At 43.9% G+C, this 16,572-nt stretch overlaps 1 protein-coding gene across 2 annotated transcripts in view; it reads right to left on the minus strand.

Moving 5' to 3' along the window:
• Nucleotides 1-16,572, minus strand: part of LOC137352210 (kazrin-like) — a 528,676-nt gene that overhangs the window by 461,602 nt on the left and 50,502 nt on the right. The window lies entirely within an intron of this gene.

A 16,572-nucleotide genomic window follows, 5' to 3' on the forward strand; every position in this document is an offset into this window, starting at 1 on the left:
GCACCACACAAGTGCCAGACAATGATCATCTCAAACAAGAGAGAATCTAACCATCTCCCCTTGAGATTCAATGGCATTACCATCACTGTATCGCCCACCTTCAATATCCTCAGGGTGTTTTTTTTTAAAAAAAGAGATACAGCACTGAAACAGGCCCTTCGGCCCACCGAGTCTGTGCCGACCATCCACCACCCATTTATACTAATCCTACACTAATTCCATATTCCTACCACATCCCCACCTGTCCCTATATTTCCCTACCACCTACCTATACTAGGGGCAATTGCTAATGGCCAATTTACCTATCAACCTGCAAGTCTTTGGCATGTGGGAGGAAACCGGAGCACCCGGAGGAAACCCACGCAGACACAGGGAGAACTTGCAAACTCCACACAGGCAGTACCCAGAATTGAACACGGGTCGCTGGAGCTGTGAGGCTGCGGTGCTAACCACTGCGCCACTGTGCCGCCCTGGTGTGGGTGGCGGTCACCATTAACTAGAAACTGAACTGGATCTGCCACAAAAATTCATTGGCTATAAGAGCAGGTCAGAGGCTTGGTGTTTTGCAGTGAGTGACTCACCTCCTAATTCCTTAAAGCCTGTCCACCATCGACAAGGCATAAGTCAGGAGTGCAATGGAATATTCTCCACTTGCCTGGAGCAGTGCAGCTCCAACACTTATGAAGTTTGACATTGAGGTCAAAGCAGCCTGCTTGATTGGCGTCCTATCCACCACTTTAAACATTCACACCCTCCATTACAAGTTCACAGTTGTCGGAGTGTCTACCATCTACAAGAAGCACTGCAGCAACTTGCCAAGGCTTCTTTGACAGCACCTTCCAAACCTTTACCACCTAGAAGGACAAGGGCCACAGACACATGGGAACACCACCACCTGTAAGTTCCCCTCCAAGCAACACACCATCCTGACTTGGAACTAAATCGCCGTTCCTTCACTGTTGTTGGGCCAGAAACCTGGAACTCACTTCCTAACAGCATTGTGGGTGTACCTACACCAGATGGACTGCAGTGGTTCAAGAAGGCAGCTCACCACCACCTTCTCAAGGGCAATTAGGGATTGGCAACAAATGCTGGCCTAGCCAGCGATGCCCACATCCCATGAATGAACAAAAAAAAAAAAATCACAACATGCGTTGTTCTAACAGCTTCACAGATTTTACGCAGACCTTTGACAGTTTCTGGAGAGAAGGGATGTGACATGTCTTGAGGGAGTATGGTATTCCTGACTGATAGGGATTTGTTACAGATGTTTCCTGAGCACTGGTAGCGTGGATAGGAAACTAATGGAATGGTTTAGATCAGCGGCTGGGATGAGACAATGATGCACATTGAATAAGTCAGGACACAATCCAGTACTGGACGCAGTAATAAATCTAGCACTAAAAAGATGATATTGAAGGAGTCTCCTTATGTAGCAAGATTTTAAACAAACAAACAAACAATCTCCAATTTGCTGATGGCAATGACCTTATAGCAAGATCAAAACAGATTTACAGAAAGTAATAAAAGGTGTGTATGGAGAGCAGAACATTTGGAATGCAGATGCACAGAAAAAAGATAAAGGTCACGTTATTTGGGAAGCATCAGGAAAGATATACATATTACAGTTGGAGGGGATGCAGTTGAAAAGGTGGAGAGATTTGTGTAGCTCAGTGGGTTAGTGCCTGTGAAATCAGTCATGAAGAAGACATCAGAAGTAGCATTTCCCAGTTTCATGAAACATGCTTCATAATTTTGAACATCTGTATTAAATCTCCTTTAACTTTCTCTGCTCTAATACATTTTGATAAAGCATATGGGATTCTGGGCTTTATAAATAGAGATATATAGAGTACAAAAGCTAGGAAATTATGATAAGCCTATATCAAACACGTGTTTGGTCCCAGCTGCATCCAATTTTAGGAAGGTGCAAAGGCTTTGGAAAGGATACAGAAGAGATTTACTAGAATAGTTTCAGGGATTAGGGATTACAGTTACATGGATAGACTGGACAAACTGGGGTTGTTCTCTTTAGAGCAGGGGAGCTAAGAGGAAATTTGACAGAGGTATATAAAATTACAAAGGGTTTGAATAGTTAATAAAAGAGAAACTGTTTCTAAAGGCTGAAGATCAAGAGAGCACAAATTAAAAAAAGAACCACAAACAACAGGAGGAATAACTATATATAGCCTTCAAAAGGGAATTGGATAAATACCTGAATGATGACAACGACAACAATCTGTATTTATATCGCACATTTAACATAATAAAACAGGCCAAGGTGCTTCACAGGAACATTAACAAAATTAGATACTGAACCACATAAGGAGATATTAAGGCAGATGGCCAAAAGCTTAGTCAAAGAAATAGGTTTTAAGAGCAATCTTAAAAAGGAAGAAAAAAGGGAAGTGAGATGGAGGGTTTAGTGAGGGAACTCCAGAGCTCAGGGTCTTGGCTGCTGAAGGCGCAGTCACCAATGGTGGAGCAATTAAAATCAGCGATGCTCAAGAGGCCAGAATTAGAGGACCGTGGGGCTGAAGGAGATTAGAGATAGGGAGGGAGGAAGTCATGGAGGGATTTGAAAACAAGGACAAGAGTTTTTAAAATGGAGCCATTGCTTAACTGGAAGCCAATGTAGGTCAGCGAGCACAGGGGTGATGGGTGAACAGGACTTGGTGCGAGTTAGGACGCAGGATTTTGGATGACCTCAAGTTTTGGGAGGGTAGAATGTGGAATGCCAGCCAGGAGTGTGTTGGAATAATCAAGCCTAGTGGCAACAAAGGCATGGAAGAGGGTTTCAGCAGCAGATGAGCTGAGGCAGGGATGGACTCAGGCAATGGCATGGAGGTGGAAATAGGTGGTCTTAGTGATGGTGCGGATGTGTGGTCGGAAGCTCAACTTGGTGTCAGATGCATCACCAAGGTTGTGAACAGTCTGGTTTACTGTCAGACAGTTGCCATGAAGAGGGATATGGAGTTGATAGCTAGGGAATGGAAGCTGTAGCGGAGACTGTACAACGGCTTCGGTCTTCCCAATATTTAATTGGAGAAAATTTCTGCTCGTCCAGGACTGGATGTTGGACAAGCAGGTCTGTTGTGATGAAAGGTCACAGACCTGAAACGTTAACTCGGTTTCTCTCTCCACAGATGCTGCCAGACTAGCTGTGTATTTCCAGCACTTTGTTTTTATATCCCCTCCACATTGATGGACTGGCAGCAGTGGCCACACTTGTTCTTTTGCACTCATAATTCTTCAGAGGCCGCCTCCATCTTGAGGTGCCCTCGTGTTCTCCCATCAATGTCAGTAGCGCCCACCTCTCCTGGTGGGGTTGCAGGCCCTCCTATTGGGCCTGCTGGTTTCCTAGTCCGCCCGCCGTCCTTAGTTGGACGGTGCTCCTGGGCATGGCTTCTAATTGGCCCCCTTTGTGAAGATCGCAACTGACTTCCTGCCATGACCACTACCGGGCTCGACACCCAGAATTGACCCCGACGTCAGGGTCCCGACCATTTCAGCAAAATCCAGCCCAGCATGTGCACTTCCATGTTGCTAGCTAGTAAACACCTCCACTGATCGCTGCTCAGAGCCTGCGGAGTTATTCATTCATTAAATCGAGTTGAACAGAACACACTTAGCACCATTCACACAAAAAGTTTAAACCTGGCAGCAGACCGTCTTTTAATTGGTCAGTATTTTTCCTCTCATCTGGAGTTTTACATTCATTAAGAATTTGGCAGATGGGAAGGGTGCTTGGCCGATTGGAATTCTATACAATAGGAATGAGGAGGAAGGATTTGCCTGTGGGAGTCCTGAACAGTGCAAGTGAATGGAGAATGGTTTGGTCCATTGATTTAGAGACTTTGATAATGAACGGGAAAGAGTTTAGTCACTTGGGATTCTGTATAAAAGATGTGACTAAAAGGGGGTTTGGGGCAGACTCACTCACTACGTGTGGGTGTCGACTCCAACATAAAAGTGCCCTCACCACTCTGCTAAGTTGTCAAAGAGGCCACAGAATAGTTAAGTGTGAAAAAATGGAACTGTCCCACTGATGCTGTTGGGGCTAGGGTTAAAGGCGGACATCAGAAAAGGCCATTGGTCTAATTGAAGCCCCATACCTCTGATACCCTAACTTATGGCAGACAATTAAAATTTGAATAACCTCAGTGATTTTCCTTCTATTACATCTGAATAGATTTTTATTATTTGTTTCATGGGATATGGGCATCGCTGGCCAAGCTAGCATTTATCGCCCATCCCCAATTGCCCTTGAGCTGCCTTCTTGAACCGCTGCAGTCCATTTGGGGTAGGTACACCCACAGTGCTATTAGCAAGGGAGTTCAGGATTTTGACCCAGGAACAGAGAAAGGAACGGTGATATAGTTCCAAGTCAGAATGGTGTGTGGCTTGGAGGGGAACTTTCAGGTAGTGGTGTTCCTATGCATCTGCTGCTCTTGTCCTTCCAGATGGTAGAGGTCGCGGGTTTGGAAGGTGCTGTCAAAGGAGCCTTGGTGCGTTGTTGCAGTGCATCTTGTAGGTGATACACACTGCTGCCACTGTGCAGTGGCAGAGCGACTGAACATTTGCAGATGGGGTGCCAATCAAGCAGGCTGCATTGTTCTGGATGGTGTCGAGCTTCTTGAGTGTTGTTGGAGCTGCATCCATCCAGGCAAATGGAGAGCACTCCTGACTTGTGCCTTGTAGATGGTGGACGGGCTTTGGGGAGTCAGGAGGCGAGTTAGCTGCCATAGGATTCCCAGCCTCTGACCTCTTTTAGCCACAGTATTTATATGGCTACTCCAGTTCAGTTTCTGGTCAATGGTAATTCCCAGGATGTTGACAGCGGGGGACTTCGGTGATCATAATGCCTTGAATGTCAAGGGGAGATGGTTAGATCTCTTGTTGGAGATAGTAATTGCCTGGCACTTGTGTGCCATGAATGTTACTTGCCACTTAGCAGCCCAAGCCTGGATATTGTCCAGGACTTGGTGCATTTCTACACAGACTGCTTCATTATCTGAGGAGTCACGAATGGTGCTGAACATTGTGCAATCATCAGCGAACATTCCCACTTCTGACCTTATGATTGAAGGAAGGTCATTGATGAAGCAGCTGAAGATGGTTGGGCCTAGGATATTTCCCTGAGGAACTCTTGCAGTGATGTCCTGGGGCTTAGATAATTGACCTCCAACAACCACAACCATCTTCCTTTGCACTAGGTACAATTCCAACCAGCGGAGAGTTTTCCCCCCCGATTCCCATTGACTCCAGTTTTACTAGGGCTCCTTGATGCTATACTCGGTCAAATGTGCCTTGATGTCAAGAGTAGTCACTCTCACCTCACCTCTCGAGTTCAGCTCTTTCATCCATATTTGAACCAAGGCTGCAATGAGGTCAGGAGCTGGGTGGCCCTGGCAGAATCCAAACTGAGTGTCACTGAGCTGGTTATTGCTAAGCAAGTGCTTGATAGTACTGTCAATGACACCTTCCATCCCTTTACTGATGATCGAGAGTAGACTGATGGGGCGGTAATTGGCCGGGTTGGATTTGCCCTGCTGTGTGTGTACAGGACATACTTGGGCAATTTTCCACATTGCTGGGTAGATGACAGTGTTGTAGCTGTACTGGAACAGCTTTGCTAGGGGCGTGGCAGGTTCTGGAGCACAGGTCTTCAGTACTATTGCCAAAATGTTGTCAGGGCCCATAGCCTTTGCAGTATCCTGTGCCTTCAGTCGTTTCTGGATATCACGCGGAGTGAATCGAATTGGCTGAAGACTGGCATCTGTGATGCTGGGGACCTCAGGAGGAGGCTGAGATGGATCTTCTGGCTGAAGATTATTTCAAGTTACTTCTCATTAATTTCCATTCATGGCTCTATTTTTACTTTTAGTGTAAGAATCATACAACACTGAAGTTGGCCATTTGACCCATCAGCTCTTTGAAAGAGCTATTCATTCAATCAGACCCATTCCCCTGCCATTTTCTCCTTTTCAAGTATTTATCCAATTCCCTTTTGAAAGTTACTATTGAATCTGCTTCCACCACCTCTTAAGGCAGCACATTCCAGATCATAACCACTGATTGTGTAAAAACATTTCTCCTCATTTCCTCCACATTACATTCTTTGCACAATCTAGATCTTAGTTATTATTATAATATTTTAAATGCTTTGACAATTAAGTTCTCCATGCCAGACAGCCAAGTTTGGCTTTCTCTAATATTTTCATAGTCATACAGAGCCGTTACAGCACAAAAGGAGGCCATTGGGCCCATCGAGTCCATACTGTAGAGCAATCCAGTCAGTCCCATTCCCCTGCTGTATTCCCATAGCCCTGCCATTTATTTCCCTCAGTGTCCATACAATTTCCTTTTGAAATCATTCATTGTCTCTGCTTCCACCACCCCCATAGGCAGAGAGTTCCAGGTCATTGATACTCGTTGTGTAAAAATGTTGTTCCTCACATCCCCCCTGCACCTTTTGCCCAAAATCTTAAATCTGTGTCCCATAGTCGTTATACCATCAGCTACTGTAAACAAAGAAAAGCTGTTCCCCTTATCTAAACGGGTCATAATCTTGTACACCTCTATCAAAATGCCCCTCAATCTCCTTTGCTCCAAGGAGAACAACCCCAGCTTCCCTAACCTAACCTTGTAACTAAAATCCATCATCCCTGGAACCATTCTGGTATCTCCTCTGCACCCTCTGCAGGACCCTCACATCCTTCCTAAACTGTGGTGACCGGAACTGGATGCAGTACTCTAGTTGTGGCCTAACCAGAACTTTATGAAAGGTTCAGCATAACGTCCCTGCTTTTGTACTCAATACTTCTATTTATGAAGTCCAAGATCCCATGTGCTTTGCTAATTACTCTCTCACTATGTCCTGCATCTTCAAAGATTTGTGCATATGAATACCCAGGTCCTTCTATCTGACATTCTTTAGAACTATGCCATTAATTCTAGATTGCCTCTCCCTATCCCTTCTTCCAAAATGCATCACCTCACACTTCTCTGTATTAAATTCCATCTGCCACGTCTGCCCATTCTATCTATGTCCGTTTCAGTCAATTTGTATAATTCTCACTGCTTGCCATACCTTCAGGTTTGGAATCATTGGCAAATTTTGAAATTTTACTCTGTATTCCAATATCCAAGTCATTTATATATCAAAAAAAAGCAGTGGTCCTAGCACTGAACCTTGGGAACATCACTGTCTACCATCCTCCAGTCTGAAAATCAACCATTTAACCGTGACTCGTTGTTTTCTGGCCTGAAGCCATTTTATTTTTTTAATAATAAGCTGACACTGACCCTCCGATTTCATGAGCCTCAATTTTGTTAACCAGCCTCTGATGTAGTGCTTCATCAAACACTTTCGTAAAAGTCATACCAACAACATCCCTTCCATCAACCTTCTCTGTTACTTCATCAAAATATTTAATTAGATTAGTCCAGCATGATCTGCCTTTCCAAATTTGTGCTGGCTATTCTTAATTAACTCCAACCTCTCCAAGTGAGTGTTGATTTTTTTCCCCTCTGATTATTGTTTCTAAAACCTTACCGATCACTGATGCTAAACTGACTGGCCTGTAGTTACTAGGAATATCCTTACACCCCTTGAATAAAGGTGTCACATTTGCCACTCTCTATTCCCCCATATCGAGGGAAGATTGGAAGATTATGGTAAGCCCTTCCACTGTCGCCACTTCCTTTAGCAACCTGTGATGCAAGCCATCTGGACCAGGTGACTTATCCATATATAGCCAACCTTTCTAGTACATCCTTCCTGACACTTTTCACCACATCCATTACCCTCTAGCATTTTTGCTTCTACCAATGTTTTATCAACATCCTCTTTCTTAGTAAAGACCAATACAAAGTACTCATTATTCTGGTCTTGCCCTATGCCTCGAAGCACATATTATCACCCTCTTTGTCCCTTAGCCCCCCCAACCTCTTACTATTTGCATGCCGGTAGAGGATTTTTGGGTTCCTTGTATGTTAATGACCATTCTATTCTCATATTCGCCAGTCTTATTTTCCTTTTCACTTTCCCTCTCAACTCATTCTATTTGGTCTGGTTCTCATTTGAAGAATTCACCTGACATACATCATACACCCTCTTTGTTTCATCATATTCTCTATCTCCCTGGTCATCCAAGGAGCCCTGGCTTTGGTTCCCCTACCCCTAACACTACACTGTCTTGTTGGAATATACCAGCCTGTACCTGAAACATCTCCTCCTTAAAGATCATCCATTGCTCTGTTACAGTTTTTCCTGTCAGTCTTTGGTTGCATTTTCACCTGGTTAGATCCCCCCCCCCCCCCCCCCCATTCCATTGACGTTAGCCCTCTTCCAAATTAGAAGCTCTACTTTAGATTGTTCCTTGCTCTTCTGCACTACTAATCTAAACTTTATGATGTGATCACTCTTACCCAAGTGTGCCCCCACAGACACTTGGTCCACCTCATTTCCCAGCAATGCCTCCTTACTAGTTGGACTGAAAACATAATGGTCAAGAAAGTTCTATTGAATACATTTCAGAAATTCCTCCCCCTCTTTACACTTTACTCTAACATTATCCCAATTGATATTTGGGTAATTCAAGTCCCCCAATATCACCATTCTATAGTTCTTGCACATCTCTGATTTCCCTGCAGATTTGCTCCTCTACCCTTCTCTCACTATTTGGAGGCCTATAGAATACCCCTATTAGCATAATCATATTCTCTTTTGCCTCTCAACTCTAAGCAAATGTATTCTGTTCTTGCCCCCTCATGCACATCCTCTCTTTCCAACACTACAATGTCTTCCCTAAACAGTACTGCCACCCCATCTCCCTTCTGCTCTTCTCTATCTTTTCTGAACACTTTATATTCTTGAATATTATTAAATGTCCAGTCGTCACCATTTTTAAGCCAATACATCATATTTCCACAGGGCTTTTTGCATTTGAAGCTCACCAACCTTTGGCTGTATGTAAATGCACAATCTAAACTGATCCTTGTATTCCATCTTGGTCTGCTCCTATCTATTATGGGACAAGTACCATCCAACACTCTCACACCTTCATGCATCTTATTCCTCTTTTCTACTTCTAAAAGCTGGTGCCTATCCTCCTGCCAATTTCATTTAAACCCTTCCCAATCAGGTTAGTGAACCTCCCCATGGGGACATTGGTCCCAGTCCTGCTGAGATGCAACCCATCCCTTTTGAATAGGTGTCTCCTGTCCCAGAAAGGGTCCCAATGCCCCAAGGATAGCTCATCCTCTTTAGACTTGGGATCGGTTTGGTTGTACTTTTCTGCCCTTTCTTCAATTCAAGAGTACAACTGTGTGTTGTGGTGACCAAATCTGAACACCTTAATCCAAGGGCAAGGAGCATTACTCTTTAGCCAATATACAGAAATGACAGACAGGTGTTACGGCTAAATGGTAAGGGGTGCTTCTACTGTTCATCTCCCAACTGACCACAGCAAGTGGTTTTGTTACTAGGGTTTTAACCCTTGTGTTTTATTTGTCAAATAAACAGACAGACAGAGACAGGTTTTCTTGTAGGTTTAAAACAGAAGATTAACTATTTATTGAACAATATTCATTCCTGAAATGGTCGCAACAGCACCCACGCACGCACGTGCACACACACACACACACACCAGAGGGAAAAAAGGGCAAATGGTTTGAAGTGAGGTAGGTGTTCAGGGTTTATGGTAAAGCTGTTGAATTTTCTTGGAGGATAGTTTCTTTTAAAGTTGCAGGCCTGAGTTGTCTGTAGATTTTTCTGGCAGTTGAGATTTCAGTCTGGAGGCAGTGGTCATTTTCAGTTCTCTGCTACACTGAGTTGAAGGGTAGAATTCACAGCAAGACTCTATTTTTCTGGATCTCTCAGCTAGACAGGTTTTTGTGTTGTTGTTGTAATCTCACCCCTCTCTCCAGAGAGCTACTTTTAAAAGGTAAAAATTTCTCACAAGTTGCCTCTTTCAGAAAATGCAGGACCCCTTCCCTGTGGTAACCAACAATGGACCAGGATTTTGCTACTTCATACCTTCTTTGTTTCAGAAGAACCCATTCTATTCAGGAATTTCTCTTGATGGGCTCAGGATGGGTATAATTGACACCTCTTAGCTTGGAATGTATCCTTATGTCATTAACAGACAGTTTGAATAGACAGGGCCAGGCCTTCTGACCTTCAGTGGCCATTTTGCAGCACATTTCCCATTTTTAAAAAGGAAAAGGCAATTAAAAAAAAAATAACTTCAGTTTGACTTCATGCATTTTTTTTTTTATCACTGCACTTCTTGAGTGTGTGACATGGGAAATGACCAGCTGGTCCAGTAAGATTGTGCCATACAGACATGGTTACAACTCAGCATCCTGCAACCATCAGCAGCCATGTAATTTGCTCTTTAAAAAAAAAACCTGCACCAATTCAGGGAAAATAAAGTCTGAGAAATTCTTCCTTGGGTGCCCAAAGATGATCTAAATATGTTTCAAGGGATGATCGTGACCCTAAGGCACATCATCCAACGGAGACTCCACATACCTTGTATACAATTAGGTACTCATCCAGCTATTGAACACCTGCAATAAATCTGTAATCTGCTGTTAGGGAATAGCTCTAAATAGCTGGGTAAGTATCTAAGGTAAGAAAGGTTTACAGTTTATTTCATACATAGCAAGTAATTTTTTTTTTTTAGGGAGTTCTGTAGTAACGAGGACCAGGGAAGAAGGGCCCTAGAGTAACTGGTATTATTTGACAATAAGATCTTCCAAAAGGTTAATTTAAAGGGTTAAGTCATGGCAGGAGAGCTCAAAGCTGTGGTGTGCTCCTCGTGCTCCTTGTCGGAAGCTGGGAACATTTCCAGTGCCCAGGACCAGCATGTGTGCAGAAAGTGTGGAGCATCCACGAGGCAGAGAGTATCGTGGATAGCACGTATAGAGAGGTGGTCGCATCACAGGCTCAGACTCCACAAGCAGGAAGGGAATGGGTGACCACCAGACACAGCGAGGACTAGGCAGGCAGTTCAGGAATCTCTTCTGGCTATTCCCCTGCAAAACAGATATACTGCTTTGGATACCGTTGGGGGGAAATGGCCTCTCAGGGGAAAGCAGCAACAGCCCAATTCGTTGCACCATGGTTGGCTATGCTGCACAAGGGAGGAGTAAAAAGTGTAGGAATGCAATAGTTAAAAGGGATTCAATTGTAAGGGGAATAGATAGGCGTTTCTGTGGCTGCAAAAGAGACTCCAGGATGGTATGTTGCCTCCCTGGTGCTAGGGTCAAGGATGTCTCAGAGCGGTTACAGGACATTCCAAAGGAGGAGGGTGAACAGCCAGTGGTCGTGGTACACATTGGTACAAACAACATAGGTAAAAAAAAAGGATGAGGTCCTAAAAGCAGAATATAGGGAGCTAGGAAATAAGTTGAAAAGTAGGACCTCAAAAGCTAGTGATCTCAGGATTACTACCAGTGCCACGTGCTAGTCAGAGTAGAAATAGCAGGATATATCAGATGTATACGTGGCTGAAGAGATGGTGTGAGGGGGAGGGTTTTAGATTCCTGGGACATTGGGACTGGTTCTGGGGGAGGTGGGACCAGTACAAACCGGATGTGTTACACCTGGGCAGGACCAGGACTGGTTTCCTAGGGGGTGTATTTGCTAGAGTGGTTGGGGAGGGTTTAAACTAAAATGGCAGGGGGATGGGAACCTTTGCAAGGAGTCAGAGGAGGGGGGATCAAAGAGAAGAACAAAAGACAGTAAGGGGAATAAGAAAAGTGATAGGCAGAGAAATCAAGGGCCAGAGTGAAAAATAGTGGGAAGGAGACAAATAATGTTAAAAAGACAAGCCTCAAGGCTTTGTGCCTTAACGCGCGGGGCATTCGCAATAAAGTGGATGAATTAATCGCGCAAATAGATGTAAACTGGTTTGAATGAGTCAAGATTACGGAGACATGGCTGCAAGGTGACCAGGGATGGGAAATGAACATCCAGGGGCATTCAATATTTAGGAAGGACAGACAAAAAGCAAAAAGTGTTGAAGTTGCATTGCTAGTTAAAGAGGAAATTAACGCAATAGTGAGGAATGATATTAGCTCTGACAATGCGAAATCTGTATGGGTAGAGCTGAGAAACACTAAAGGGGCAAAAAACATTAGTGGGGGTTGTATATAGACCCCCAAACTGTAGTGGTGATGTTGGGAATGGCATTAAACAGGAAATTAGAGACGCTTGCGATAAAGGAACATCTGTAATTATGGGTGACTTTCATCTGCATATAGATTGGACAAATCAAATTAGTCACAATACCATAGAGGAGGAATTCTTGGAGTGTATACGGGATGGTTTTCTGGACCAATACGTTGAGGGACCAACAAGAGAACAGGCCATCCTAGACTGGGTATTGTGTAATGAGAGAGGAATAATTGACAATCTAGTGGTGCGAGACCCCTTGGGGATGAGCGACCATAATATGATAGAATTCTTCATCAAGATGGAGAGTGACGTAGTTGATTCTGAGACTAGGGTCCTGAATCTTCGTAAAGGAAACTATGAAGGTATGAGGTGCGAGTTGGCTATGACGGATTGGGAAACGTTACTTAAAGGGATGATGGTGGATAGGCAATGGCAAACATTTAAAGAGCACATGGATGAGCTGCAACAATTATTTATTCCTGTCTGGCGCAAAAGTAAAATGGGAAAGGTAGCGAAACTATGGCTCACAAGGGAAATTAGAGAGAGCATTAGATCCAAGGAAGAGGTATATAAATTTGCCATAAAAAAAACAACAGATCTGAGGATTGGGAGCAGTTTGGAATTCAGCAAAGGAGGACCAAAGGATTGATTAAGAAGGGGAAAATAGAGTACGAGAGCAAGCTTGCAGGGAACATAAAAACTGACTAAAAGTTTCTATAGGTATGTGAAGAGAAAAAGATTGGTGAAGACAAATGTAGGTCCCTTACAGCCAGAAACAGGGGAATTTATTATGGGGAATAAAGAAATGGCTGACTGACTAAATGTATACTTTGGTTCTGTCTTCACAAAAGGAGGACACAAATATCATACCAGAAATGTTGGGGAACACAGGGCTGAGTGAGAGAGAGGAACTGAAGGAAATTAGTATTAGTAGAGAAATGGTGTTGGGGAAATTGATGGGATTGAAGGCCGATAAATCCCCAGGGCCTGATGGTATGCATCCCAGAGTATCTTAGGAAGTGGCCCTAGAAATAGAAGATGACCACCAATGCATCCACTAAGACTCTGGAACAGTTCCTCCAGATTGGAGGGTAGCTAATGTAGCCCCACTATTTAAAAATGGAGGTAGAGAGAAAGCAGGGAATTATAGACCAGTCAGCCTGACGTCGGTAGTGGGGAAAATGCTGGAGTCCATTATCAAAGATTTTATAGCAGAGCATTTAGAAAACAGTGGTAGAATTGGGCAGAGTCAGCATGGATTTATGAAAGGGAAATCATGCTTGACAAATCTACTAGAATTCTTTAAGGATGTAACTAGTAGAGTTGATGAGGGAGAGTCAGTGGATGTGGTTTATTTGGACTTTCAGAAGGCTTTTGACAATGGGATTGGGAGTAGTGTATTGCGATGGATAGAAAATTGGTTAGCAGACAGGAAACAAATAGTAGGGATAAATGGGTCTTTTTCCGAATGGCAGGAAGTGACGAGTGGGGTACCGCAGAGATCAGTGCTAGGACCCCAGCTATTCACAATATATATCTATGATTTAGATGAGGGAATTAAATGTAACATCTCCAAATTTTCAGATGACACAAAACTGGGTGGGAGGGTGAGTTGTGAGGAGGATGCAGTGAGGCTTCATGGTGATTTGTACAAGTTGAGTGAGTGGGCTAATGCATGGCAGATGCGGTACAATGTGGATAAATGTGAGGTTATCCACTTTGGTAGCAAAAACAGGAAGGCAGATTATTATCTGAATGGCTATAAACAGAGAGGGGAATATGCAGCGAGACATGGGTGTTCTCGTACACCAGTCGCTGAAGGTAAGCATGCAGGTGCAACAGGCGGTAAAAAAGGCAAATGGTATGTTGGCTTTCATAGCTAGATGATTCGAGTACAGGAGCAGGGATGTCTTGCTGCAATTATACAGGGCCTTGGTGAGGCCACACCTGGAATATTGTGTGCAGTTTTGGTCTCCTTATTGAAGAAGGATGTTCTTGCTACAGAGAGTGCAGCGAAGCTTTACCAGACTGATTCCTGGGATGGCGGGACTGACGTATGAGGAGAGATTAAGTTGGTTAGGATTATATTCGCTGGAGTTCAGAAGGGTGAGCGGGGATCTCAAAGAAACCTATAAAATTCTAACAGGACTTGAAAGGTAGATGCAAGAAGGATATTCCCGATGGTGGGGGAGTCCAGAACCAGGGGTCATAATCTCAGGCTACAGGGTAAACCTTTCACGACTGAGATGAGGAGAAATTTCTTCACCCAGAGAGTGGTGAGCCTGTGGAATTCGCCACCACAGAAAGCAGTTGAGGCCAAAACATTGTATGTTTTCAAGAAGGAGTTAGATATAGCTCTTGGGTCTAAAGAGATCAAAGGGTATGGGGCGAAAGGGGGAACAGGTTACTGAGTTGGATGATCAGCCATGATCATAATGAATGGCAGAGCAGGCTCGAAGGGCCGAATGGCCTACTCCTGCTCCTATTTTCTATGTTTCTTCTCACTGCATGAGCTGGCGTTCCAAAGGTCAATGACCCTCCCCAAATAGAAGATCATCCTGCCATCTAACTCTTAAGAGTTAACTCTTAAGCATGTCCCTAGCCTATCTAACAGATAATAGTCTATCCACATTGACACAGACGAAGCCTTTCATTATTTTAGTTACCTCGATCAAATCTCTCCAAAGTCTACATTTTTCTGGAGTAAAAGATTCCTGCTCTTAAGTCTATTCTGGTATCTTAAGGTCCTTTGAGTTGGGTATCAAATGAATGGCGTTGTTCTGGACATCTTCATGTTACCATGTCGAGGGAGCTTTATTCTGTGCCTCAGTAATGGGTGTAGAATCGACAGACTTGTTCCATTTCCCTGCACTGATCTTATTCACCTTAATAAATTGACAGTGCGCCAAAATATTTAAACACTGTCAAGATGGAAACCTTCCAGCAACTTGCTAAGTAATCTGGTTCTGATTCATTTTAAGCAGAGAACTGGGCACAAGGACTGTGGTAATTTACTGTGTAATCTCCCAATGTCAGGCGCTGAAATTCCCAGTTGTATTTTATTCTAATGATGGAGGAGTCCAACACATCAGTGCAAAAGAGAAGGCTGAAGTCTTTGCAACCATCAGCCAGAAGTGCCGAGTGGATGGTCAATCATGGGCTCCTCGCCATCAAGGATGCCAGTCTTTCAACCAATTCACATGTTACCAAGAGACAGCTGAGAGTCTATGGACCCCGACAACATTTCAAGCACAGTGCTGAAGACTTGTGCTCCCGAACTAGCACACTCCGAGCCAAGCTACTCCAGTACAGCTACAACACTGTACCATTATACTATGGAACAAAATGAAAAATTACCCTGTATATTCTGGCCACAAAAAGCAGGACAAATCCAATCCAGCCAATTACCACACCATCAGTCTACTCTCAATAATTAGCAAAGTGATGGAAGGTGTCATTGACAGTGCTATCAAGTTGCACTTACTCACCAATAACCTGCACACCGATGCTCAGTTTGTGTTCCACCAGGACCACTCTGCTCCAGACCTCATGACATCCTTGGTACAAATTTGGATAAAAGAGTTAAATTCCAGAGGTGAGGAGAGATTAACTGCACTTATCAAGGTAGCATTTGATCAAGTGTGGTATCAAGGAGTTCTCGCTAAACTGAAGTCAATATAAATCAGGAGGAAAACTCCATTGGCTGGAGTCATACCTAGCACAAAAGAAAATGGTTGTGGTTGTTGGAAGTCAATCATTTCAACCCCAAGACATTGTTGCAGGTGTTGCTCAGGACAATATCTTAGGCCCAACCATCTTCAGCTGCTTCCTCAATGACCTTCCCTCCAACATAAGGTCAGAAGTGGGGACATTCGCTGCTGATTGCACAGTGCTCAGTTCCATTGCAACTCCTCAGATAATGAAGCAGTCTGTGCCTGCATGCAGCATGACCTGGACAACATTCAGGCCTGGGCTGATATATTGCAAGTAACATTCACAACATTCAGGCAATGACCATCTCCAATGAGAAAGAATCTAACCATCTCCCCTCGACATTCAATGGTGCTATCATCGAATCCACCACCACCATTAAGCAGAAACATAAATGGACCGGACACAAATTTATTCAGAGGATGCTAGAGCAGGTCAGAGGCTGGGTATGAAGCAGTGAGTGTCTCACCTTCTGATTCCCCAAAGCCTGTCCACTATCTACAAGACATAAGTCAGGAATGTGATGGAATACTCTCCACTTGGCTTGATCAGTGCTGCGCCAACACTGAAGAAGCTCAATACCATCCAGGACAAAACAGCCCACTTGATTAACACTCCATCCACCACCTTAAACATTCACTCCCTCCACCAGTGATGCACCATGGCTGCAG

Source organism: Heterodontus francisci, chromosome 37 (assembly GCF_036365525.1).
Source record: "Heterodontus francisci isolate sHetFra1 chromosome 37, sHetFra1.hap1, whole genome shotgun sequence".
Taxonomy (NCBI): Eukaryota; Metazoa; Chordata; class Chondrichthyes; order Heterodontiformes; family Heterodontidae; genus Heterodontus; species Heterodontus francisci.